The sequence below is a fragment of the Phasianus colchicus genome, chromosome 10 (genome assembly GCF_987193195.1).
Source record: "Phasianus colchicus chromosome 10, bPhaCol1.hap1.1, whole genome shotgun sequence".
Taxonomy (NCBI): domain Eukaryota; kingdom Metazoa; phylum Chordata; class Aves; order Galliformes; family Phasianidae; genus Phasianus; species Phasianus colchicus.
The window spans coordinates 15,070,103-15,096,588 of record NC_143445.1 but is presented as its reverse complement, the minus strand read 5'-3'; the positions used below and the strand labels follow the sequence as shown (position 1 = coordinate 15,096,588).

General features: G+C 42.7%; 1 long non-coding RNA gene across 1 annotated transcript in view; it reads left to right on the top strand.

The window, feature by feature from the left end:
• The window catches only part of LOC149916624 (uncharacterized), a 91,829-nt gene that overhangs the window by 2,078 nt on the left and 63,265 nt on the right, over positions 1-26,486 (top strand). The window contains exon 2 of the long non-coding RNA XR_016469655.1: positions 1,051-1,190. This is a non-coding gene — a long non-coding RNA (uncharacterized LOC149916624). The remainder of the gene's footprint in view (positions 1-1,050; positions 1,191-26,486) is intronic.

The following is a 26,486-nucleotide window of genomic DNA, read 5'->3' as shown; positions in this document are numbered from 1 at the left end:
TGAGAAAGGCACCAGTGAATCTGTGCAGGAGGGAGGCTTTTGAAATATCCCAGTTTTGGCAAAATCTCCATTGAGAAGCCAAAACTGATCCATTGCTGGATAGAAATCTATAGGAAAATGAGCTTTGTTGGAGCTGATGTTTGTGGCCTTGCTTCCCTGGCTGTGGGAGGAAGACCTAAGCAACTTGCTCTCAAAACCCTCATTTTACCCTGGGTGAGGGTATTGGATTTCAGTTTGGACTTTGCAGATGGACCCCAAATGAACTGGAGAACTTTTGAAAATTGCAGGGAAATCAGATGTGGGTTTGGATCCCAAAATTCCCATTCCTTGCACAGAGTCATCAGAATGCTGCCTCAGAGGCTCTCAGCACCGAGGCCTGGTCACAGGCTCTGAGGTGCTTTCTTTGGCATGAGCTTGCTGCTCAGCACCCAGGTTTACAGTCCCATGTGTACACTGCTAGCTCTAGGCAGGCCTGCACTGTGCCTCTCCTGCTGCAGTCCCCTGAGGTTGTAGGATGATGAGGAGAGCAAGAGCGAGATGAAGTCAGCTTTCTGTGTAAATCAGCTGATGTACTGTATAAAACGCAGGCCTAGGTTTTGAACCTAGCATTTTCTTTAATAACAAACCAGGGTCAATGAATGCAAAGCCCCACGCAGAGCCTTTTACTGTGTTAGTCATAGCTTGAGTCCTTTGTGTTCCCACTTTTAATGGTAAGTATTATCCAGCAAGCCTTGTTATAGCGTGGTCTTTGGAGAGTGTGGAAGTTGGTAATGATGGTGTCTGAATGCTGTTCCAGAGATCGCTGCTACAATTCACAGCAGATAATAGGAGCCACAGCCAGACAGATAATAGAACTGACTGAGATCCATTTATTGCTAAGAGACTGTCTGAATATTTGTACATAGCCTGAGCCACCCCACCCTCCTTCATCACATTTCCTAGGAGAGGGGGGGGGAAGGAGGGAAACACGACAAAAACAAAACAGAAGCCTAGGGCTGAATAGGGAGGAAATAAGAGATTTGCAGACTGATTTTTTTTTTTTTTTTATAGCTATTTTTATGACCTTTGCCATAACTGAGCCAGAACACTATAGATTGCTAATGCATTTATGGCCTGCCTCTACAAGTGGAATTGTGGGAAGACTGTGGGGAGCAAGTGGTGAACAGAACCCATCCTGTCTGAAGCCTAAGGTAACATCTGATTGCAAAGTCATCTTTCCTCCCAGGCAAATGGACAGAATGCTGGAAGGTTCCTGTGATGGGCTGCAGGTAAAGCTTGTGTCAGGGACATAAGAGGTAGTCAGGCTAGGAGAGCTAGTTCAGAGCAGCATACTTTACTGCCACTTGGAGTTTTCTTGGTTTTCATAAGCTTAGGCCTTGCAGAAGCTGGCTGTAGAGGCAATTAATGTGTGCCAAAATGCCTATCTGTCATTGAAGATACCTGGGGGTTTTGGTGTTTGACTGACACCCCCACACACACGCATCTGTCTGGCTGGGAAGTATTGGCAGTTCTCATAAAGCATAAAATTTACTGCTTTCCAGGGTATCTTCTAACATGGTGTTTGTGTGTGTGGAAAGTAAAATATTTGTTTCTCACTCTAGTGAGTGCTGTCTATCTTTCAAGAGGACCCTTGGCTGTTTTAGTCCCTTTCTTATGCCTCTGTGATCAATGCCAGCTGTTTCTAGGATGCTTTTCTTGAGGGGTAAGAAACAGGAAAGGGCATTGTTCAACTCACCAACGAGGGTGATAGTGATATTGCCTCCTCTTCCTATTTCATTGAGGCAACAGAGAACTTCTGTTGTAGTGCTCCTGTTCCCAGCTCTAAGGAAGATCTCTGGTCTGAGGACAGCAGCTTTGGTGTGGTTTGACTGTTGACCACTAATGACTCATTGCAGCAAACCTGGCCACACTAATGGAGGAGGTGATGCTCTGATAGAAGTTTTCAACACCTGCTTGCTGAGTGATAACTGGCTTGGTTTCCTGGTCTCCTCTGTCAGTGCAGGTTTGGATGCAGCCAGTAAGTAAATGCAGCCTTGTCCCCACTTTGCTTTGAAATGCTTCTCTTATAGCGTTGAGTACATGTCATAGTGTTGAGTACATGTCTGTGAGCCTATGATCTGAGGTTCTCATGGCTCCCAGATGTTGAAGTTGCTCAGCTGGTGTAGAGTCCTTGCCAAGAATGTCTGCTGTGACCTTTTCTTCTTATGATCTGCTCTTTTTTGCCTTCAACTCAGAGATGCTAAGGCCTTTACCGAACAGTTTGTAATGAGGCTTTCTTGCCCTGTTCTTTGGTGGTTACTTAATCTGTTCTGTTCAGTAGCTGTCCAAGTTAGACTTGCCCCAGTGAGGGGAAAAAAAATAAACTGCTTTCATGTGCAAACATGTATAGATCCAAGTCTGCTCCTATCTAGGGCCTGTAACCATTCAGAGGAAGGGGATCAGGGCTTGGATTGCAAACGAGGGCTTGGGCTCTGTTCTTGGCTCTTAACTGTTGTGCCACATCATGCAATTATGTTGGCTTTCTCTTTCACGTGGATTGTGAGCTGCTTTAGAGAGGGGCTTTCTCTGTGCTTAGGAATGACTGCTGAGAACTGACCACTGCTGCTGACAGAGGACAGGGAGGAGACGACAATAACTTTTACAGTTGCCTCTCTGGGTGAGGATGTGTGTGTACAATGGTAAACAATACAGCTGGGTGCTCACCCAGCTCTGTGTGCAGCAGGTGCACCACTCTGGGGGCTCCTGATATTCCACATGCTAATCTAGGAATAAGTAAGAGTGCCATATTGCAAGACCAGAATTTAGGAGTCTCTATCATGCCTTTTTTCACCCATCCCTTTCACGCTGTCTTTGCAGACCAGAGATATGTAATAGGATATATTGCACAACTTGTAGAAGAGCTCTGCAAAATTCCCAGTGTCTCGAGAAGGTTAATGAAGAAATGTTACCCAGCTGCACGGAATACATTTTTGTCTTGGAGACTCTTTCAACTTATGAGACTTCCCTGGGGAGACTATGTGAAATAATGCTTCTGTTAGCATCAAATTCTGGATTTGAAACATTTCCTGAAGCTTTTGTGGAAGGAGGAGGGATGAATTTTCCTCTCTGTAATGTGTTGTACATAATGCCAGCATTTTGGAGCCTATTGGTTGGTTTTAGACCCTTTTCAGATGAAAGATCCCACCAGTTTTCTGCAAGGAGAGCATTTGCTTTGTCGTAGACTCTATAGAAAGTGTTGTGTCAAGACCATAGGGAAGGTGTTAAGAAAACTGGAGTCACTCCCTTAGTAAGAAATGTGCTAATCACAAAATACACAGGTAAATATCACATTAAATTTGGTCTACTTAAAGATGTTCTGTTACTTTAACTGAAATTTATAGTTTCTTAGTGGACATTTTTTGACTTCAAGGTCCATCTACTGCATTCATTCACATGCACTTGGACTCGCCTATCAGAATTTCATAGTTCTCACAGTTCTTAATTCTAGGCTGAATAGGAATGCTCTGAGCTGTGTCCAAGAACAATATCTACATAGTTTAAATATCTTTTGATGATAAGAATCCCTATTCTAGAGGAATGAGTTCTAGGAAATCCTGTATTAATGTCATGCATTACACTTTCAAGATTTTGCTGTTAGGCACTTAAATATTGACTCAGGAGGAGCTTTAAGGAGGAAGCAAAAATCAGTTTTCTTTAAAGCTTGGGATCTGGTAAAGACTGCGTTCACCTAACCCCAAAGGCTGTGCTTTCCTAGTGATCAGAGGGACCTGACTTCTAAGTGCAGATGTGACCAGGGTAAGTTATGGACCACAGGCCTTGCTTTCTCCAAAGCAGAATGGCTGAGTTGGTTCTTGGAAACGTGGATAGTTCTTATTCTGTATGTCTGGGGCTGTCAAAACGTGTGTTCTACCTGCTCCTGTGGTGGTTATTTAAAAAAAAAAAAAAAAATCAGATTTTCTTTCTTAGAATGAAGAAAGGTAAAGTGTGCTGGGGGCCAACAAAGGACATCTTCTCGTGTAATTTTTCAGTTTGACCCTGAAGTGAGACCCTTCACGTACAAGATCTTGAATACCTTGCCTGTGCATGCCCTATGTAGTGAATATATGGTGCTACCTCAGTAAGGTGAGAATGTATCACCATCACTATAGCAAATACAAAACTAGAACAAAATCGTGGTTGAAATCCAAGACCTGAGTATGAATGTGCCTGCAGAAATGATCTGATATGCTGTGTAAAAATATGGCTACATGGAGGGATGGACATGACCACCCAGAAACTCTCTTTGTAGTTAGAAATTTAGGGTACAAAATACAGTGCTTTTCACTTGTTTTGGCTACCAAATGCATGTGTAATTCAAAACCAAAGCATCTGAAAAACCCTTCATGACTTCATTGGCCTGAAAGAAGGGATCTGTGTTTTTTTTTATTCTAGGTTTGACAAGTATCTCAAATGTAAAGAATAAGCAGAAGGCTGTAGTATGGCATATCTGATTAATTTCAACTTCTATTATTATTATTGATGGTGGAAGGCAAAGCATGATGTAATAGCTATTAATAGCAACACTTAAACAATGACAAATTTATTTGAATTTGTACTTTCAGAAGTCCACAGTGGAGTCAGTACCTGAAGAATTGGGGCCTATTATCACTCTTCCACGCTGGTCTTACAGATTCTTTGGGCAGTGAAACAACAGTTTAAGGTGTCTTGTCTTTTTTTTTTTCTTTTCCTGTCCATTTACATTAAGCCCAAGACAACAGACTGAAAGATGTCACTATTCAACAAACTGCAAGGCAAGCCAGAGCATGTGGTGATTATGAGTTAAACAGCAAGAAAATCAGTCTATGATCAAAACCAGCCTAAATTGTTCTATGGTGGAGCACTTGTGCATTACTACTCTGAGATCACGCAACTTGTTGTGCAGTGCAGTCTATGACATGACATACTTAGCTCCTTATTCTCTGCCTCTGGTCTGGTTCACGTTTGTCCCTCATTATCTGCAGTTTTTAGTCCTGACTGGTCTGGGCACCAATAAGCCTTGTTGCTCAAGTCTTACTAAATGTTTCTTTGCACTGGGTGAGTCCTTCTGTTGCAAGTGGCCAGGAAATGGTGGAGATACCAACAAATTAAATAGACCTAGAAGAAAACATGTCTTCCTGCCACTGTAGAGTGATAGTGCATGAATGATAGTACGAGGCTGTTCCTTGTGACTCCCTCTTAAAAACACTACCTCCCCTGGTAGTGGGAACTGGGAACAGGACAGCCAATTGAAGCCTTGAAGCCTTCAAGCTTTTGCAGTAACATAGCCTGCTACCTAGAGACTTATTGCAAGCTGAGCCTTGTATATGGTAACATTTAAAGTCATTTTAATGCCTACGCTCAGCCAACCATCTTGCTTGACTGTTGGAGGCTGTATAGCTCAAGATGAGGAGCTCTGACTTCTGAAGGAAGATGTGGCCCATTAGCTGTTCAGTTCCACAGTACTGACTCTGCCTTGGGTTTAGACCAAATGCATGTGCTGCAGCAACAAGGAAGAAGGATATGGCTAGCAGAAATTGCAGTAAGGCAATCCTAGGTGACCTCAGAAAAGATGCATCCATAATTTCCTGAGTCTGTAGCACAGTGAAGCTGTAATACCCACCCTAGAAAGCTGAATAGTTTTTCACGTCCTGATTTCAGCGTCTGCTTGTAGTCTAGGTGACTTGGTTCGCTATATTGCTGGAGATAACTCAATGATCTTGGGATAAATCTTGCTGATTAGTGTGCAACTATGAGTAATAGAGATCCATACAGTTCAGAAAGGGAAGATCCCAGTTATTTTTGCCTAAAAATACATCTACAGTTCAGTTCTTACAGCCAAAAAAGCTTTCATGATTCTAGGCAGAAGGTCTAGAGTTTACTTTGTCTCTATCTTTCCCCTGCTGTTATGGAGAGACAGATTTAACAGATCATTGCTCTGATCTGTTTAACACTTTCGACTTCCTATGAGTTCCCAGAAAGTGAATTTCATGTTTGGTTGCCAACTGAAAAAAAATACAGTGGGGGTCTCTTATTACAAGCTTTGAGTTTGATCAGCTACTAGCTGATTCTGGCCAAGGAAAATCAGAAGGCTGCTAGCCAGGAAATATCCCTGGATAGAAAAGGAACTTTCCAGAGTATTTTAGATCCTCAGATAGTGTTAATGGACTGGGTTCCATGTTTTGGAGAATTTTACACTTGAAAATAAACTGAAGTGCAAAGGACAAAGAATTTAGTCATGGTAGCTTAAATTCTCTGCTTTTGAACCATGTGAATCATCAGGAGAGCAGGAAGCTCTCCTGGGGGTAATTCCATCCAAGACTTAACTGCCTCTGAATTAACCAAGTCCCCAAGCAGTCTGATACCACAGGATGCAGATGTTTTAGTTCTGGCAAGTAACATGAAACTACAGGCCAAGATCAGGCTATTTCTTTTTTTTCATGAGTTGCTCTTTTTTTTTAAAAAAAAAAAAAAAAAAAAAAGCAAACTTAATGCCTACCCACTCAGACTATAAGCCTTGTTTAGAAATGTGAATGGGTGGATGTTCTCCCGCTGGCTTGGTAATTTGGTAGATGTTAACACAATGTAAATACAGTACAAGTACAGTTTGGCATGGTGTTTATAAAGACATATGGGAACTATCATTTTTATGCAACCTAGTATTGGGTTTAGTGCTTCTGAAGGGCTTCTGCTTTGATTGCGTGTGAGCTAGACTATAGTATGAATGGATTATGAAGGGGAAGAAAAAATGTATGGTTTGTAAACATGGAAAAATGGAAAAATCCAGATACATAATACAAAAAGTAGGACAAGTCTAAGGTCAGATAGTAAAAGGTTAGAAATGGAAGACTGTTTCTCTTCCTGTTTATGCAACTTGCCAATGTGCTATAGAGAGAGCCATCGCTGACACTGCCTGTCAGTCTAGACCTGCTATGGCCCAGCAGAGACGTGGGCTGTCAGCCACAGATGCTACAATGAGCCTGTGTTAGCAATTGGTGATTTGCTTGGGCAGCAGAAATGTTGGATATCTGCTGTCAGCCAGAGCAAAAACCTAGGAATGCAAGTATGAAATGCCTGCCTGAATCAACGAATCAAAGTTGCCATGATCTTCATGTACTGCATATGGGATATTGAGACCAGCAGGGGCTTGCTGACCTCTGCTCTTATAGCATGTTGCAGAGCATCTCTCCATATCCCATAACAGAAGGTGAGTGTATGTACACAAGGCAGAATGCCAGCAGTGCCTTACTGGGGTTGCTGTGAGAGGCGTTGTGCCAGGAGACAATGGCCAGGTGATACTGAGGATGTACCAGGTCCCAGTCTGTACAAGGTAAACAGGACTTCCGAAAGCTATTTATATAACACTTGGGAGAAGGTTATTTTTCTGTCCCCAGTTCTGGAAATTGGTTTAACTTCTCTCAGGTGAGAGAAACAAACCAATGAGTCTTTGGGAGGCTTTTCTGTACTAGGAAGAGTCCCAGCGTGTACCTCATGTTTTAATCTGTGTCAGAAATTGGGCACTGTTTCTGTCTGAGATGAAACACTTCAGATGTCCAAGCTCATGGGTCAGAAGGAGGAGGAACCTATTCTCTTGTTGGTCATGCCACAGCTGGAGCAAGTCAGAGAGAAGTCCATTATTAAGTCTTTTGCCTGCAAGGGACAAGAGACCATCATTAGGAAGGGTGACAACACAGGGTTTTCATTAAGCAAAAGGAAGGTTTCATGCAAAGCCAAGTTACTTTCATTGCTATGGAGGCTTCATGGCACTGTACTTCTCGGGTGTGGGCTCAGTCCCCCCATTGAGACTTGTTTATTCCAGGGCTCAGTAGGTTTCTGGGAAGTGCTGTAATAGCTGGGAGGAGATCCCATGGAGAGGGTGGATTCTCTTGGACACATGCTGTTTAACAATGCCACTGTCTGCAGAGGAACAGAAAATAAACAATGCAAAATCCCTGCCGTAAACCATGCAGTGTGCACAAACACCAAAATATGAATAGCCTCTCAGAAGGCAGCTGTGCCAAGCAGCTTTACTGCTATTGTTTATTGTGATGGAGGAGCTAGAACCAGCTCTTCAAAATAGACCAATATTGCCAACTCATAATGGGTTAATGGTCCCTGCAACTGAAGTATAATGGTTCTTGGTGAAATGGGGGAAGCATCTGTAGAAAGTAAGTTTGGAAGCAGTAAAAACTGCAATGAATTAATTTGATTTTATTCAGACATCTGAGGCAGAGAGAACGAAAGGCCCTGTTTGAGTAGCTGTTGCAATTGCATGTAATAAAAGCTGAAGGATCATCTCCATGGACAGATTTACCTGAGCACCAAGCAAAAGAAACAGGTGAAAGCATTCTGGCTTTCCCATACATGGCTGGGAGCACAGTATAGCTGGAATGACTTTGAGGGTATCACTGGACAGGGAGGTCTGGTATGAGTAAATTGAATGATGGTAATGATGGAGCGTCTATGCTATTTCCATTTTTGAGGAGGTGGGGGTGGTCTGCTTCAGAGAACCTGTCCTTAGAGCTGGATGTTAGTTGCTGGAGTACGTTAGATGTGCTCTGTGACTTATCTCCTGCTCCATCTTCATCTACAAAAAATCCAGGTTGTATCCTCCAAGATTGTCCAGTGGTGTGAACTGAAGTGCTTTAAGTGGTGACAGTTGGGAGATTTGCTTCTAAAGCGTCCTGGTTATCTGAATTCAGATGTTTGTGTAGGCATGCCAATGCATGTTGGTTGAAGATGGAAATAGCTGCTGGATTATGCCAGCTGCAGTTCTGCTGTAAAGCCCAGGAGCACGTGTTTGGGCTGAAAAAGCACGGGGCACCTCGATGCTGCTGGTTGTCTCGTGTGTGTTTCTTTTTTGCCTGCAAGCTGCTTGAAGATGGTTCTACTCTTCCATGCACAAGTTGTGGGCCATCTGTGGGGAACCTGTGGTTTGTGGAAAACAGTTCCTTGAGCCTTTGATGTGGCCACTGAGACCCTGGAAGTGGATTACAGCTCTTTGCACAGACTTGCTGCTGTACTCAGTGCCTAGGAGGTAGACTCTCACTTGCTCTATACTCATCCATCCCATCTATTTGTGAGGTTGTTTCATGCTGAGTGGAGAACACTGCTGTTTTTTTGCTTGTTGTTTTGTTGTTTTTTTTCCAGAGTGAATTGGAAACATGGGCTTTCCCCAGAGGAAGCAGGTCACTCTAAAATAAGATAAACAACACCTATACTAATTGTACTGGAAAACAGAGCAGCTTCTGCTAGGCTGCTCTATGCTGTCCCTGAGCATACCCAGCAGAGCAGCTGTGTTCCAAGGGAGTGTTTTGTTTGTTTGTTTTAATGCATTTTAAGAACTGGAGATGGGTGAGGTCAGGGAAAGAGTGAGACTGAGCCCTGGGGTCTGTCTCCTTTCACAAACACATCCTGTAGTGTAGATCAGTCAATCAGCTTTTTTTTTTTTCCCACTCCTGATTTTCCTCAAGCATAGGAGACCCATTGAAGGTTGTGTGAAATAGGCATGGGTAGTAAGTACAGTGGCAGTGATTTGCAGCACATCCAGGTCCTAAACTTGGCTATAAGAAGCTCTCAAAGCATAGTGTTGCACTTCAAGCTCTTTTGCTCCTCCCTAACAGCAGGTGCTCTAATGATTACAGTTCTGAAAGTGAAGGTATAAAAACCTGCAGTAAGTGCTGATGTTGAAGCTCTTCCTTAGGTCAGAGACTTAAAACTCAATGCAGGGTTACACTTCTGCCAGTGAATCCAGTGAGCATTATCCTAAAGCATAAATGCCATCCAAATGCTGCTAGAGGTTGTGCCGTTCTTGCTAAATTGTATCTGTGTTGGCTACATTGCAAACCAAGTTCTGAAGTGAAAACAAAGAAGAAAAAAGAAAGACGAGGACCCTTCTGGATACAACATGCAAACATTTTGTATCCATTTTGTTTGTCGTGTAAGCATTCCAGCAATGAGGAAAGCAAATGCCAGCCTTGAGAAAATGTGGTCCTTCTCTTCTGACTTGCAAGAGTGTGGACTTGTATTGTTTGCCTTGCTGCTGCTGTGCTCTGAGCTTGCTACCAAGGACAACCATTCACATAGATTTAAGGAAAGCCTAGGTAAGCCAGAGTAATGTACCTTTAAAATCATGTTATATAAGCTTTTGCAAAAAACAATAATTTTTTTGATGGACTGGAGGATCAAAAAAATCCTTGCGTTATGTAGTGTTATTTGATTTTAGCGAGAATTTTTTTTGTGCTGTAATTTAGGAATCGATGTCTCCAATTTATTTTTAGGTACCCCTTCACTGAGTTATTAAGCATGCCTGACAGTCTGGTGCAAAGAGCACCTTCGAGAATTAAGGGAATTTTATCTCCTTCCAAACACCAGGGAGGTGAGATACAGAGACTAAAACCCACATCCTCAAAGGAATGTAGATTTGTAATTTGCACTGAAAACTGGTGGAGATAGCAGCATTTCCTCAGGGTTAGGGTTAAGCTGGTTGACTTTTCTGGTATATGAGCATGTAATTGATTATCTCGGAGGTCCTGGGGCTAAGCACTTTCCTTAGATCACGTCTGTTGGGGCACATGGAAATAAGCCCAAGTTGCCTGAGTCACTGGATCATGTTCTTCCCTCTGGATCAGCTGACTTAAGCTCCCTCTCTGAATCAGCTGACTTAAACTCTGTCTGTGGGAGCCAGGTGGGAAAGTAATCTGATTTCGGTGAAGTTATTACAGGTCTCTCCTTTCAGACTCAGCACAAGACCTTTCTCTCTCAGTTTTGCTATTGCCGCCTTCTCAGCTGCGTGGTTCAGGGAGCCGGGACAGCCTCTCCTCTCCTTGCCTAACCTCTTGCAAGGAGCCATGAATTTTTGAAAAGGACTCTGGCGTGCTCTGCCAGCACTCCTTCACTTTGCTTTTTTTTTTTTTTCCCCCTCCCTGCAAGCCACAGTGAAGCAGTTCTTTGCTATTCTCCGGGGGAGGGTGGGGGGGAGGGGGAGGGTGGAAGTAGGTCATGGTGTCACGTAAGGCAGCTGTGCGTTAATACAGAGCTAGGCGAGCGGAGCATACAAGCTGTCGGATTGGAGAAGATGAATGATCAGCTCTGCGGGATGAACGAATCCACCGGGGAGCGGAGGAGACAGGTGGCAGCGCACGGCCCTCGCGGAGCGGTAGGGGCCCGCTGGGGCGCCTCAGTGCGCCCCCTGCTGGCGAAGGGCGGTCTCGTCCTTTTCCCACCTCCCCCAAAATCTTCCCTTGCTTTTGAAAGCAGGACTGGTGCTTCCCACCCCTTGCCCCATCCCTTGGATTTTATAGATTGGAGCCCCTTGGTTTATTTCAGTTGTTTGTTTGTTTTACAATGTTAAAGCCCCTCCTTGTTCACATGTTATGTGCTCTGGCTCACTGGATGCTCACTCAGCATCGCTCACTGAGCCCGGAATAGATCTGTTTGAAGGACAGGAAGAAGTCTCACCTTACCTCTGAGGCAGCATTTCAAGATACCTGCAGTGTTTAAGGACAGATGCTGGTCTGAAGGTGTCTTATCCCTTTAGTGACTTGGTATACTGCTTGCAGTTCAGATGTGGGTAGTTATCTTGGCTTCTTTTAGTTTGGAGAAGAGAAGGCTCTGGGCAGGCCTCATTGTAGGCTTTCAGTACTTGAAGGGAGCTTACAAGCAGCAGGGGGACTGATTTTCTTATTATTTTCTATTCTTTACATGATCTGATGGTGATGGGACGAGAGGAAATGGCTTTAAACTAAAAGAGGAGAACATGAGGTTAAAAACTAGGAATAAACTCTTTACTCAGGGCAGTGAGGCACTGGCACAGGCTGCCCAAAGGAGCTATGGATTCTCCATCCCTGGAGGTGCTCAAGGCTGGGCTGGATGGGGCCCTCAGCAGCCTGAACTGGTGGGGTCTCTAAGATCTCTTTCAACCTGAACCATTCTGTGATTCTTTCCTAATCTGTCTTTATCCTATTTATTAAAAAATAAAAATCCCCACCTCAAAAGGCAAAAGTGATTGGGGTTTAAAATTAGTGCTTGCTAAAGGCACTTAATCTTCTTGCTGTATTTCTGCTGTAGGCACAGTCATTGTTTTTCATTTTCATCAGCTTGGTTCTGGCGTTGTTGTTGTTACTTAAGAGAGGTCCACTTTGAGATTGTTGTTGGTCAGTGTTCATAGCTTCCATGCTCTCACTCAAAGAGCCTCTTCAAAATCTTGGAATAAACCTTTCTTTGAGCCCAGTGGTTAAGGGCTATAGCAAGATGAAATCTTTTGTTTTTTATACACTTTTCTGGTAATTAACAGAGCTGGTAGAGCACAGTCAGGGAACATTCTGGCATTGTTAACATCTGCTGCTGCCTGAGCTGCAGAGAGAAGCAAGTGCTAAAATCCTGTGTCTAAAAGATGATTGATGCCTCCATCCTTTCCTGTCCTTCGGTCCATTTAACTTTTCCAAATGCTTGGAAATATTGGTGAGTGGTGCAAACAGCAATCTCCAGTCCAACCAGAGTTTTCTTAAGCTATTGGTTCTGTGGTAGTGATTTTTAAGGTTAGCTTTAAAATGGGTTTGCCTAGAAAGAGAAGGATTCAGGCAGTTGCCATCAGCTAATAGGCACAGGCCAGAGATCTTCAGCCAGTTGCTTCTGTAAGCGTGGTGTCTGGTGGTTGAGTCAGATATGGCATGCAGTAAGCTCTCTCAGTCAGAATGAGAACCTCAACAGTGCCAGCTGCTGATACCTTCTGTGTTGAAAGTAAATGTCCACTGTTTGAACTGGCTGATTTTAAATTTTACCTTCGCTCTGCTTTTAAAAGACTTCAGCTCCGAGGCTCTCTGAATGCTGTACAGACATTAGCAAGCCTTGATGATGCTCCTTTAAGGCTGCCTGGTAAGCAGAATTACTCAAATCTTCAACTTTGCAGAGGGATCTTGCACCAAATCTATTCTTTACTCATTTCTTTCTTTCTCTCTCTTTCAATCTTTCTTCTTCAGAAATTGCAACAAACCCTGCTATCGACTGCTGGATTGAATTCTAAATACCACATGCAAATTTTGTGATTGGTTCCATTTGTTACAATGAGTGGAACTAATTCTCTGGATCCAAGTATAATTAGATGAATCTAGATCATAAGTCTGGGAATTACACCCAAAAATATGAAGTTCATTTTCCTTTGTTCTCTCATTTCACTGAATAACAATAGTAAGTACTAGCCTTTCCTGTTCAAAATCTATTAAGGCCAATGAAGCCTATAAAGAAAAAGCATGACAACCTATGGGAACAGCACGTCTTTACAAGCTTGCAGAACTGAAGTAGAGGAGGAAGGTAGCTATACATGCCTCAGGAATGATGCAGACAGATGGCTTTTTACTTTTTCCTAATACACTGACCTTTGTATTTTTACCTGTGTTTGATAGTTTTTATTACCTGTTTTGCCTCATTGTGAGGTGACAGTAGTTTAACCGTTGTTTTTTTTCATGCAGAGGTGATGTGGGTTCTTGTCCATCTCAGAATGACGCTGGGACCAGTGCTTCTACTCTAGTATTTAAAATCTGAAGACTTCCTAATGTCTGCATTGAGTCCAGTTTTGTTTTTCTTCATTCTGAGAGATCTCACCCGCTAGCAGACAGGAGAGGACAACGCTGTCTCTTTAGTATGGAAGAACACGTAACTGTTTCAGAAAGCATTGCTGTTTCAGATCAATCTGGAAGTTTGACTATCCTAGAGCTTTTAGGTTCTGCTCTGCTGAAATAAAAACCTGAGCTCACGAATGACCCTGTGGTGAGGCTTGAATGACTTGTTTGCTTTGTTGGGACTAATTCATAAAATAGGCCCAGAGGAAATAGACAGGAAAACATGCAATTCATAATAACCCCTCCAGAGAATAATTCATTTCTTTCTCTTCCAGTAGTATTGTCAGGCTTCAGCGTACTTAAAAACAGACCTGGCACAGGGAGTACAGATAAGCTAATGAAAGGATGGAGAAAGGTTGTCTTTTTTTCCCTCCTAAACAAAGGATGATGATTTGTAAGGAAATCTCCTTTAAATTGAGATTGTTGCTAACATCCTTTGCTGTAGTTTTGGAGAGTTTTGTTTGCCTCCAGATCTTGAAGACCAGAAGATAGTATCTGGATTTGCTTAAGTAGCAGCAGGAGAATGAACAAATCTTAAATTTATGAAGAACTACAAGTACTCTACATGTACTTGGGTAGTGTCAGGAGAGTCAGATAGAATTCTGTCATTCTACGCAGTCATGAGGAAAAGAAAATGGAGTGGTGTGCCCAATTTGCTGGGTACACTTTGAGATGATGTGGACAATGAGGAAATGCCGAAGAAGAATGGAGAGAGCAATTGGAGATCTTGAAAGCAAACCTTGAAGCAATTCTCATGATTAAATGAGGATTAAAATAAAGAAAATGCAACAAAAGTTTCAGGACACGTAGACTCATGCACAGAACGAAGATGATGTTGTTCTCCATAACAATGGAAGTGAGATGGGAAACAATACACTTCAGTTCCAACAGAGAAGATCAAGAATGATGCTTAGGGAAGCTTGCTAGTGGTAAGGATACTGACCCAACACTTTGAAGCATCTGGGTGCACCATGTAGTTCCTGATCATTAGAAGTGGTTAAGACTAGGTTAGCCAAACAGGTTACAAAATTACGTACGTACATCATGCTCAGCTACCAAAGTGACCAATATTGGCTTAGAAGGCTGCTTTCTAACAGCTAATACTTCAGTCAAGCCTTTAAGTTGTGGGAGACTCATCTGTGCTATCTCTGCAGACCTTTAGCCTTAGAGAAAATACTTTAAGGTAAATAACCTCACCTACCGACTTCAGCAAATTTTGGTTTGCATTTGAGGATAGCATAGAAACAGTAAATCAGACCAAGATGACTGAGGAGTTGAGGTCTGAGACCTGAGCTGGGATGGATGACCTGAAATAATGTAAGATGAAATCATAGAATCATAGGGTCGTTAAGGTTGGAAAAGACTTTTAAGGTCATCTAGTCCAACCATCCACCTACTACTAATGCTGCCCACTAAATCACGTTCCTTAGCACCACATCTCCATGCTTAATGAATACCCCCAGCAGTGGTGATTCCACCATCTCCCTGGGCAGCCCATTCCAGTGCCTGACTGCTCTTTTGGAGACCTTTCTCCTAATATCCACTCTGAACCTCCCCTGGTGCAACTTGAGGCCATCCCCTGTCCTCCTGTCTGTTGAGTTACTTTGTCTAAATGTAATTCTCATGGTGTTTTTAGACTCCTTTAACCCCAGAGGGAAATATTAGTAGATTTTTCCCAACTCTGATGCTTGTTTGACCGTGAAATATTTTTCCCTCTGGGAAATGCATAAATGTGGATTGGACAAAGTGCTGGAAAATGTAGGCTCTTGTACACTTTGGAGACAATGAGTTCCATAAAGTCAGGGCATCTGAACTGGGTTCAGTTTCTTATTTTGTTACTGATTTATTATGTACTTGAGTTAATTATATCTTGAGATATACTTTTGGGAGCCACGATAGTGCTGAGATGCTCTGACCTAAAATTTAAAGGGAAGGGATAGGACCTAGTAGGATCTAGGACTCCTGCTTTCTAATTTCAAGCCTATGTTTCAGAGAAGCTCTGTGCATCCAATCTAGGAAGCAATTCTGAAGCAATTGACTTTAGCACATAAATAGCTGTGTTTGGAAGTTAGTAGTTCAAGTCTATAACAAAACTGTGGGCCAGCAATTAGTCTCGGGTGCTCTGGCATAGTGTTTATATCACAGCTGACTCCCTACTGTTTTGCCTTTAGAATGCAGTACGACATCTGTAACAGCTGTCTAGGGAGTAATTTCTGTCATGCAGTCACAGAAGAAACAGCAGTGTAATGAGAATGGTGCCTTTTCTTGCATAGTTTTTATAAAGTTGGTCTCAAACTTATCTTTGCTCAAAAGGTAGGAAGGCCCTGTCTGTTGCATTACCTATAGAGGTACCTCTTCAGGAACTTACCCATAACCCCACTCTAAGAGCAGTTTCCCAAGTGCTACAGTAGGGTTTCAATCCATTCTGGTTTGACTGCATTAAAACCATACATTTCTGAGAATAGCTTAATGTTTATTGTCGTTGGGTTTTTGTGCGTGTGTGTCTTCTGTTGTTGCTAACAATTATTTTCATGTAGAATATTACATTCTCACTGTTGTTATTGGTACGGCTACCCAAGCAATACAATTTATTCTGCTGTATGTACTTTCCAGGTTACATCATAGGAGCAAGGCTTCAGGCTTGACTGTGAGTTTACACCCAAACATCCTTGAACTCTGAAGATATTTAAACAAGTAAACATAAAAAATATATACAGAAGTATAAAATAGCAAAAAAGATTGTTTCTAACACTCCAAAGAATCTTGAATCTCAGTTGCTCAAAAGCAGATTTAGGCTGCTATGTGGGGAAGGACAAAGTCATGAAGTCTACCAGGGAGCCTTTCCTATATTCTTGTAGGTTTGCAGACTTGGTAGTGTAGAGGAACAGCTGAATCGTGGCCTGAAACAGTGATTGAGCACCTGGTGGGAAGGCAGGGCCAGCCCAGGGAGCTCAGGTGCATGCGATGTACCTGATGACCGGAATGGGTGGAGCCAGGATGCACCCCTTCCCAGACCTCATTTAAGGGTTGGCAGTGGAGGTGAGGGTAACTTTCTGGAGATCCCTGCCTATGAGACTCCTGAAGGTAAGCTGCTCTTTTTCTTCATTTCTGCATCCGTGGCTACTGCGTTTGGGCTTGTCTTCATTTCTTATAGCTGAAGACTTTGCCACCCCTCTGTTATCGTGGTACTTTCCATCACATTGTAGTGTTACAGGTACTTTTGGGTGTTTCATTTCTTCCTTTGCTTTTGGATGCCTTGTTTTTATGCTAGGTTCCCATAGTTTTATTTGGCTATGGTCTAATCAATATATTGATTAGATTGTTATAATAATCTTCCAGCTAGTACAAGAGGAGGACAGAAGAAACTTTGGGAGTTTTTTAGCTCAGTATGACACCATACCAATATTAGTAGATTATGTGTTTGTGACTTTGGTAGCTCAGTATTCACGAGAGATATTTTTCTTCTGACTGGTCAATGCATTACTTACTATTAATGAGATAAGTGCTGTGTAAAACGTGAATTTTGCCTGGCTTGTAGTCTTGCTGTGATGTTAACTTACATGCTGCAGGATTTGGGGAGGATGTCAGACAGGCCTTGGAACAAAATTCTAGGAGCAAATGATCTGGTAGCTTGGTGTTAATGATGTGTGACATCCCATAATCATTGTATTAACAGTTCATGTGAAAAGTTCCAATTTGTGTATCGAGTACAAGCATCCTTATTAGTATTATGGTTTGCTTCTTGCGGGACTTGTTAGAAGCCAAGCTAAGCCTGCTGTTTCCAAAACCACCAGGCAGAATTTGATGAATCAACAGACTGAATAACTCAGTGCTTATTTCCTGAAACAAAGAGCACCTGTAACATTGGAGGGGTAGCTGCCTGGCAAGAGGCTGGTATAGATATATACAAACGTTGGGTCTGGGAAGAGAGCTAGGGACAAGTGGCTACACAGAGCCAAGTGTAAGCATGGTTTGGGTTATGAGACCTTCTTGTCAGGTGTTGGTGTGTCTTCAATGCCTCTTTCAGTTCCTTGATAATAAGCCCATGTTCATGTGGTATCTGGCCTGGAAGGAGGTTAATACTTCTACTCAGGAAAGCCAAGTCACTCTTTTCAACCTGGGATTTTTCTTGTTGCTTGCGGGGTTGTTTCTATTTGTTTTGTCCTATGGGTGTGTTGCTTGTGAGGTGGGAATTGCATTAGGCTTGGTTTGTTTGGTGAGAGAAGGAGAGGCCTGTTTGTCAGGTATGTTTTCTTCTGAGCTTCTCTGGCTTTTGCCAACTTGGTCTCAGCCCTCAGGCTGAAGAGGCAGGTGTGAAATGAGGTAAGCTATTAAAGTAATAATCTAAAAACCCAAACCACACACATGGAACAGGAGGAGGATTTTTGTGAAGCCTGGGTGGTGTAGAAGGCACAGAGGTTCTGGACGCAGGATATTGCTGAGGTGTCTTGCAGGTATCCCTTGGTTATGCTGTGGCAGGGAGCAGGAGGACAGGGTCTCTCATGCAGGATCCTTCAGGTCATGCCTGGAGGTGACAGAAGCTGCACTTCAGGGATTTTAGTCTGTAGTGGGTGGATCTGATACACTTGTGCTTCCAACATGAGCAAGCTGCCAGAAGTGGTCTGTCTTGTTAAATGGGTGTTAAGATCATTCTTGAAATAAATCTCATGCTTGAATTGCAGCTTTGCATTTGTAAGGTATTACTTCCTTGACACCTCACAAAGAGCACCTGTGGACAGCTGCTGCTTTTATGCTGGCATTACACAACACTGGCATAAGGGAAGTGCTTTCTCATCTTGGAGACTTTATTCAGACGGTACCAGGGCTGAGTCTGTGTCAACGTTATCTGTTTGAGTGGTTTTGAGAGGAGGGTCCATTGGCAAGCTGTCATATTCAGTTTTTAACCCTCCATGAGAGGGCAAAGCTCAGAGTTATCTTCAGTCTGATGGTACGGGAGGTAACAACCCTGCTTGTATACTGTTGAACAGCAAGAAGGATGAGCACAGAATTGCTTCTTCTGCAGACCCTTTTAATATACAGTACTATGAAGATAAACTCTAGAAGATGAGGAAATACAGATCAGGTGCTCAGATTTTTGATGGCGGCTTTGGAGTCACTGCAGCTAAATCACGAAGTGGGAGAGAGGCTTTTACTTTGTAGCAGAATATGGATTCTCTGTAGCAAGAGTTCTGCTCAACTCTTGTAACAGTCTTTCACTTTCAAGGGTTGGTGGTGGCCTTCAACAAAAGCAGAGCAGAACAGAAATTCTTCCTGAAATAGTAGTTAGTTCCAGTGATTCCCTTTGCCAACACTATTGCATGTAGCCTGGATCAGGGGTGAATTCTTACGACAGATCAGGAAGTACTTAGGTTCTGTACAGAGCCATTCCCTGAGATACCTTCCTATGCTATCTTATTGACCACTGATACCAACCCATGAGTGGGATTCAGTGGATGGGACAGGGAGGTGAAATGGAAGATAAATATTTACCTATTGGGCCTCTATTGGCATGGAATGCTGCTGACAGATGACTGCCAAGATTACCTGGCATTTATCATTTAAGCAAATGAATCACTGCTCTTTTTGAAATGATATTGTGTTTTTGCAATTTTCCCTGAATAAAGCTGTCCTTGTGTGCTACTAGGCTTTGTGCTGGGAAGTGGGGAACAGTGCCTGGCTAATAATGCTGGGCAGTGAGGAAATGCAGCTGTCTCAGCAGATGGGTAGATACATTGGGGATGCAGCTCATGGTGCTTTGTACTTGCAAGAAGGAACTCATGCAAATCTAGACATGGTGGATGCCAGCATCTCCTGGCAAAAGGCTTATACCCTTGATGCAAAGATTCATTCTGATTGGTCTGTTGAGAGCACTGGTTGCATCCAAAGTTATGCATGCTTAGAGTTTTCCCTGGTAAAAACTTCTGGTGGCCTGTTTTCCCAGTCATTTCACCTACCATCACCTCACACCGTTTCTTGACATTGATAAAGGGTAGGAGATCTTTGTAGACTCTAATGCTATAAACATGCCCTGTATGCTTATTTTGAAAGGGTAATGACTCTCCCTGCCACTCATCAGTCAGAGACACAGCTGTCTCAGATGCCTTCCTCCTTCACCCCCACAAAAAGGACAGGTTTCTCCTTAAGCCAGCTCCCCAGCACAGCTAAGGAGAGAGAAAGCAGAATTTAGAGCAAGGATTCACTATGAATCACAGTTCCTTGTTTTCCCACCCTAGCTCATCTTAGAGCTGCCTGTAGGCTACTCTGGCTAATGCTGCTGGTAAAAAGCATGCTCCTGCCACTTTTCTTCCTTGCCCTGGCTTGCCCTCCCTGTTAGGGAAGCTGCCAGGAATCCCCTGCTACATATGCAACTGCGGGGGTGATACAAGCACAGCTTTGTGTTCAACATGGCATTTAGAAGCTGTTTTCCCATTGCTGGTGATCAGACCAACATCTGTCTCCTTGTTTACAAGGATGCAATTGTAAGTTGATCAGAAAGGCTGGGTTTCTTTGGCTGCCACTTATAATAATTGCTGAAATGCATTTCCATACCAGCAGGGAGAATCTCATAATATATAGATAGACCCTCTAATCTGTTCTACATTAGCAAATGATGGAAACAGTCGAGACATGATAATGAAAGCTAAGTTGTTAGAAGGCTGAGATCCTTTTAGCTAAAGCTTGGTAATTTGTCAGGCTGAATACTGTCTTGTTCAGCTCTTATGCTCTGAGGTTTGACCTGAGCAGGGACTGCAGATCCCAGAACCTCTAGCTCTGGCTGGGCTGACTGGCAGGCATGCTTGGCTGGGCTGCTGAAGTGCTGTCTTTGTATTATAACACCAGCCATAAAAGGTGGTATATTCAGTGCTAGTCCCAGTACTGGGGTCTAGCTGTGAACTTGGTTTGAGCACAAGCTTGTTCAAGCGTGTGTTCAAGTATGTGTGTGTAGCTGAGTCATACGTGAGTACTGCTTACGCTAAGGAAGTAGTTGGGATCATCTGTGGGAGCACCTGGATTTGTGTCTCTGATTAAGATCACTTTCATGACCTCGTAGTAGCCTGTATTTGGGCAGAATCCATGAATTCTGTAGCACATTCTCAATGTCTTTAATGTGCCTGAACAAAATTCAGTTGTGCAGCAATTGTGGGGTGTCCAGGCTCGTTGTGCATAGTTGTTGGACTTGGAGCTCTTTATGTGGCTCCACCCCCCTCCCATTTCTATTGTCTCTTATTTTTTTTTTTTAATGTGAGAAGAGCTGTCTGTTCAAGAGGTCTAACACCTAGCAGATAAAACAGAGGCTGAGATGGCATTTTGGGATAAAGTTGTCCCTGGGGTTAGAGCAGTCCATCTGTGGTTGGTCAGTTTTCACCTGAGGGAATAGATGAGTATGTCTGTGTAATCCTATAGTAACTACACTGCAAATTATTTGTGAAACAAGAAGTCTTTCTCCTGCAGAAAGACTTCAGGTTACTGTAACTAAAGGAGGTGGAAGGCAGAGATGCATTACCCAAATGTTTTGCTACCTGCTCAAAGTAAATATATGTATGGTTAGGCTCTTGTCTGCAGAAAGCTTTATTTTCTTCTCACTGGAGCAATTCATATGCCTGTGTCAGCTCTTCAGGAAGCATCATGTCAGTGGAAATGCAAAGTCTGATTTTTTAACTCTTTGACCTTACTTAAATTCTCTGAGTTCTCAGCAAACTAAGATTAATTGAATGGCTTTAGACATTCAGCAGGAGCTCGTGCTGCAGTGACCTTACTGATTGCTACTGATGAGGAGGAAGAATAACAATTTTGAGCTTCTACAGAAGTAGCTTTCCATCACTGTGTTGCAGACAGATCTTGTCCTTTGGGTAAAAGAACCATGTTGGTGGATGGAAGGATGTGCTCTGTTATTTTCAGCACTTTTGGAGGTTTGACTTACAAATAGACAGTTTTGGAAAAATCTAGGAAATGAGTCAGTCAACTGTGGATGGAGAAATACAATTGCTGACCTCTTTTAAATGTTTTCTTTCTCAGTGTGAGTGCTGCACTGTAGTTTGAAATGTCATCTTCATGGCCTGCTTTAAGAGAAGGAAATACTGCCCGAACACCCCACCTTCTCTTCAGCCAGATGGCAAAGCTGGAGCTCAGGAGTTTCTAGCTGGATTTTTGAGTAGACTACAGATAACCCAGTCAAGCCAAGAAATATGCTTGTGACCTTGTCTTTATCTTGTTTGAATGTCAAGTTCTTTTTGATTAGAGTCTACTTAAGTGTCTGAAGGATGTCTAATGTAGTGGTTCTACTTTCTCAGCCAAAACTTTTTTACCTCATTTACCACTTATAGAACAGCAGTGTCCACCTGTTTCAACAGTGTGATTAGTCTATGGAAATCCATATCTCTGCTGGAACTTCTTTTCACTGCTTCCAACAGCTGTATGTTTGGAAGGACTGTGTGCTTAAGCATTGATAGAGGAGCTGAAAGGCTCATACTGCACCTCCCCGCTGTTTAAAGTATTTGGGTACTTTCCCTCAATGTGCGTGACCAAGGCTGGCTGCCTTTTGCTACTGTCATAAGTAAAGTAGTCTTTGCTCATCTCGATAATGTGTTGTGTCCTTAAAAAGTCATTGGCACAGATTTTCCTGGCGCTGGGTTCTATCTTGGTGCCAGATCTTGTCTGCCACCTAGATGGATTGCGGTTGTACCCAGCAGTAATGTTCTCTGTGATGCTGATTCCTCTGGGTATGTTCTTACAGGCCTTTATTACTTAGCCCCAGAGATTTTATTTGAAGCTGGAAGCATGCAGTATCACCGCTATGTTACTTTACAACTTTTTCTACAGTCTATCTTGTTCTGCCAATCTGTCTTTTTGTCTGGCTCCCTTGCCTATCCATACTGTAAACCCTTGAAGAAAGGGGCCAGCTGTGTTACTCCTGCAGTACTCACTCATAGCTTGTCAGTTGATGGAGAACCACTCATAAACTTTCACTCACATGACAGCATTGATTATATTAGGCAGGTTTTAATTAAAAGGTGGTTAAGAAGTCAGGTGCAGCCTCCAAGCACAATAGTAACGTACATAATAATCTGGGTAGCTGCATATGCTCTGAGACCTCATAATAACCAGAGGTGAAACTGGTCATATTTTTGTTTCTACTGAGTGTATGTTTTCATAGATGCTGTGGGGATGTCTACAGTGTGCTTGATCTATTAAAGCTTGATCTATTAAAATTACTCCTATTATAAGATTTCTCATTTGGAGAAGTGATTACAGGTACAATCTGTTTGCAATTGGTTTACACTCTCTTGATCATCTTCCAGTGGATATTCTGATCTGGACCCAAAACTGCTCTTAAATCTTTCCACAGACTTTTTTTTTCCTTTCTTAACGGCTAAATAATAGAGAAACATAAATATCTGATACTCTGGTGTTTTAGTCCTATGTGTAGTACAAATCCAGTATTAACCCAACTGCTGCAGCGTTTACCAACACTATGCTGGTGTGGCACAGTGTGGTAAATCCAAAGTTGCTGCAGCACAGCACTGAGTATGCATCAGCTGCTGGATCCTAGAAGTGGCCCAAGACAGACAATGCCACTAATGAGAACACCAATCAGGGCAGAGGGTGTAAGAGTTGAAGGTCAGGGCAATTATTTCTATGTCACCTGTGGGTGGCCATAAGGGATTTAGAAGTTGTGAGCAAGTAAATTCATCTTGCTTGTGCTAAGAAAGTTACTGTCTCACAGACCCAGATATCAGTGTTATCATTCCAGGTATACCAAAGAGGAGAGTCAGTCTGCCACACCTCTGTTCTCTGGCTGAGGCCATGAAGGCTATGCTGTGTTCGTGCTTACCTGAGGAGCATTAAAACTTCTCCTTAGCTTTATGATCTGTATTTTACCTTTTTAGTTTCCTCCACTCTAGGTATGCTTGAACTACATGCAGATCGCTTGATGTCCAGGCACAAATGTCTACATCTGACTGCAATTAGAACACTGAACAATTTTTATATGTTAGGGTACGTCTCCCTGGTTGTTACTGCAGTTATTTGCCAGATGAACTGGAAGTTGGCTGAGGGCACTAAGGCTAACAGTTGTGTTTTGGTGTAAGGTGGTACGGTACCTTTAATGATTGGAGGAACTTGGCTTTGTTTCTCTTAAACTGTTATCATCATGAAACTACTTATGCTGTTTCTGAGGTTGGAGGGAGAGGAGAGAACAGTCTTACTGCATAGAGAGTTGTAAGGACTGGAAAGAATGCACAGAGCAACTTACCCTGACTTGCAGCACGTTCTCCTCCACCCAGTTCCCACCGGTAATACAGATGTACTCTGCTGCTATTTCCCCTTCTTTCTTTATCATTTGATCTTACAGACTCGCTCTTGTTTCAGCCCTGTAGTTGCATTTGTTTCCCTGCAGCTTCACTCAGACCTCACGTCTACCCGTGCTCTGCTTCAGCCCGAAGCACCGCACGCTGCTGCCTTCAGCACTGGGAGAGCTCCAGTGGGATCCGCGCCGTCTGCGGGGGTTGTGGCTTCGGGCAGTGTTGGTTTGAGACATCTGATGCTGTCTGGCGGATGGGAGATGTTTACTAATTCGTTTGCCTTAAACAGATGTTCAGTAATTTGGGTTGGATTAGCTCTGCCTAGCTCCATACTGAGTTTGAGGCAGGCTGTTGTGTTGGATTTTGACAGATGACAGCGGTGGCTTTTCTTGATCAGGACTATCTCTGTGATCAGGCATGTCCTTCCCAACTGCTTTGGCACTTTTATATAGCGGGGCCTAAGCCTGATCTAAGCCTCATTATCTTTGGCCAGTTTCCTGTGAGTGTATTCAAAGACTTTGAGTATGGACTGAGTCGTATTAGGATCAGTATACGACTGGCTCGTATTAGTCGTACCGTGCTGCATAGAGTGAAGTATGGACTAGTCTATAAAAGAAGAGGATTTGCTTTCACCTAGAATAATCCTTTCACAAAGAGATTTAAGAAAAAAAAAAAGATCCTGTAAACCCTTCTCTACTCTCAAGTAACCTTTATATCCCAGAAGTCAAAGGCAAGAATACAGATAATGTGAAGTGATGAATAAAAATGGGAGTCAAAATTGTCAAATACTGTGCGTAGGTAGAGGATGCTTATTTCTGGCCCTGGTCATGTATTTGGAGCCAGATTCCCTCACTATCTATGTGAAACAGACTACTTGAATGATGTGAGGCTTTAAATTCTCCAAATGACCAGATGGGGTTTGCCACAACAATAGGGTTTCTGCTTGGTTTTGGGAAGGGCAGTGATTTTGCTGGCATTACACAAGTCTATGTGAGATAAAATAAGGAACCTTCTTTCTCCAGCTTTTTTGATTTATGAAACTGCTGGAAATCAAAACTCTATTGCCATTTGAAATTTTTTTTTATTTCTCCAAACTGCACTGGATGTTCTTCACATTAATTTGTGGATTACAGAATGTTCTAGGCAAAACATCAGTGGGACAGTAAAACATTAATGCAAGAGTTCAGCTAACAAAATAAAACCACAGAGTTCTTCTATCCTACTTAATAATGACTCGAGTAAAATGGGGACAGTTGTGTGGTCTAGTGGCTAGTGAGGGGTGTGGTCCTCTGGATTCCTGGAGCTGCTTCCCAGCTCTTCTTTCCCATGCTGGTTGACCTTAAGTAAGTTTACCCCTTGTAAATTGGAGCCTGATGTCTGGCTAGGAAGCTTATTAGGAAACTTAATTTTTCAGAGAGCATTTTGGGAACTTGAGATGACAGGTGCTAAATAAAGACACTTCCCTCTATTAAGTAGCTCTAAGAAAACACACTGAGATTCCAATTTTGTGACGCTGGTACTTAGAGAACTCATCTTTTGGCTTTTTATGAATTTAGTACTCTTGATCTGGAGTTGTCAGGAGTATCCACGTTTATCATCTTCTGACCATCTTCTAGGACGACTGTTTCAATTTTCAGCACTTCAGTCTATTGGCAAGAGAAAAGCGATGAATTAGTTTCCATTTCCATGTCAGCAAATAATTCTGGATTTAAACAACTGTGTGACAGTGGTCTTGAGCACACCAGAGCCAGAAAGTTAAGATGATTATGAATGGGAATAAAGCAGGTTGTCAAAGCTTTGCTTTCCAAGTTGAGTGTAAGGCATCAGTAGGAAAAAGCAAACAGCAGGGAAAAGTGTTGTTAAGTAAATGGGCGAGCAAGCCAGAAGAGTTATCCTGCAGAATACCACTGTTAGAACACTAAGATAATTCTGTAGAACTCTGTTAATTGAAAAGGGACAGCAAACATCTTCCTGCCTCATGCAGTACTTAGAAAGTGAGGTTCTAAAATACTAAGATGCTGTGATAGTGGAGATGACACAGGTGGAAAGAAAAGGTTGTGGGCTGGAATCTTGACTGAAGAATAAACTTCATGCAAGTTTCATCTAAACTTGGCTCTCTGCTGAGAATTATAACAAAGAAAACTTCTCAAATATCAACTTATCTTCTCCCCAGCTCCTTTAGAGCTCATAACAAAAGCCTAATGAGAAATTCCCTGAACAAGGTGAGAGGGTCTGATCACTTCTGCAAAATTAAGCGTGAGTTAAAGTCTTTGGGAAGAAAGTCTGGCACGTTCAGTGTAGTTGTGCACCAAGATTTGCTATTGGATTTTGCTGGAACTGGATCAGGCTGTTACTTTGAATGCACCCACGATCAATTAATTTCAAGCTGTGCCCTCATCTATGGCCAGAACAAATCAAGATTTTCTCCTTCTCCCACATATGCATAAGTGACATCATGTTGTTGGATAAGTGCTGCTTTCTTGTCCAGCCAGCAATTTATCCTAGCTTGAAGTTTGGTAGCAGTTTTCTGCACAGCGTGTACTGTACAGGA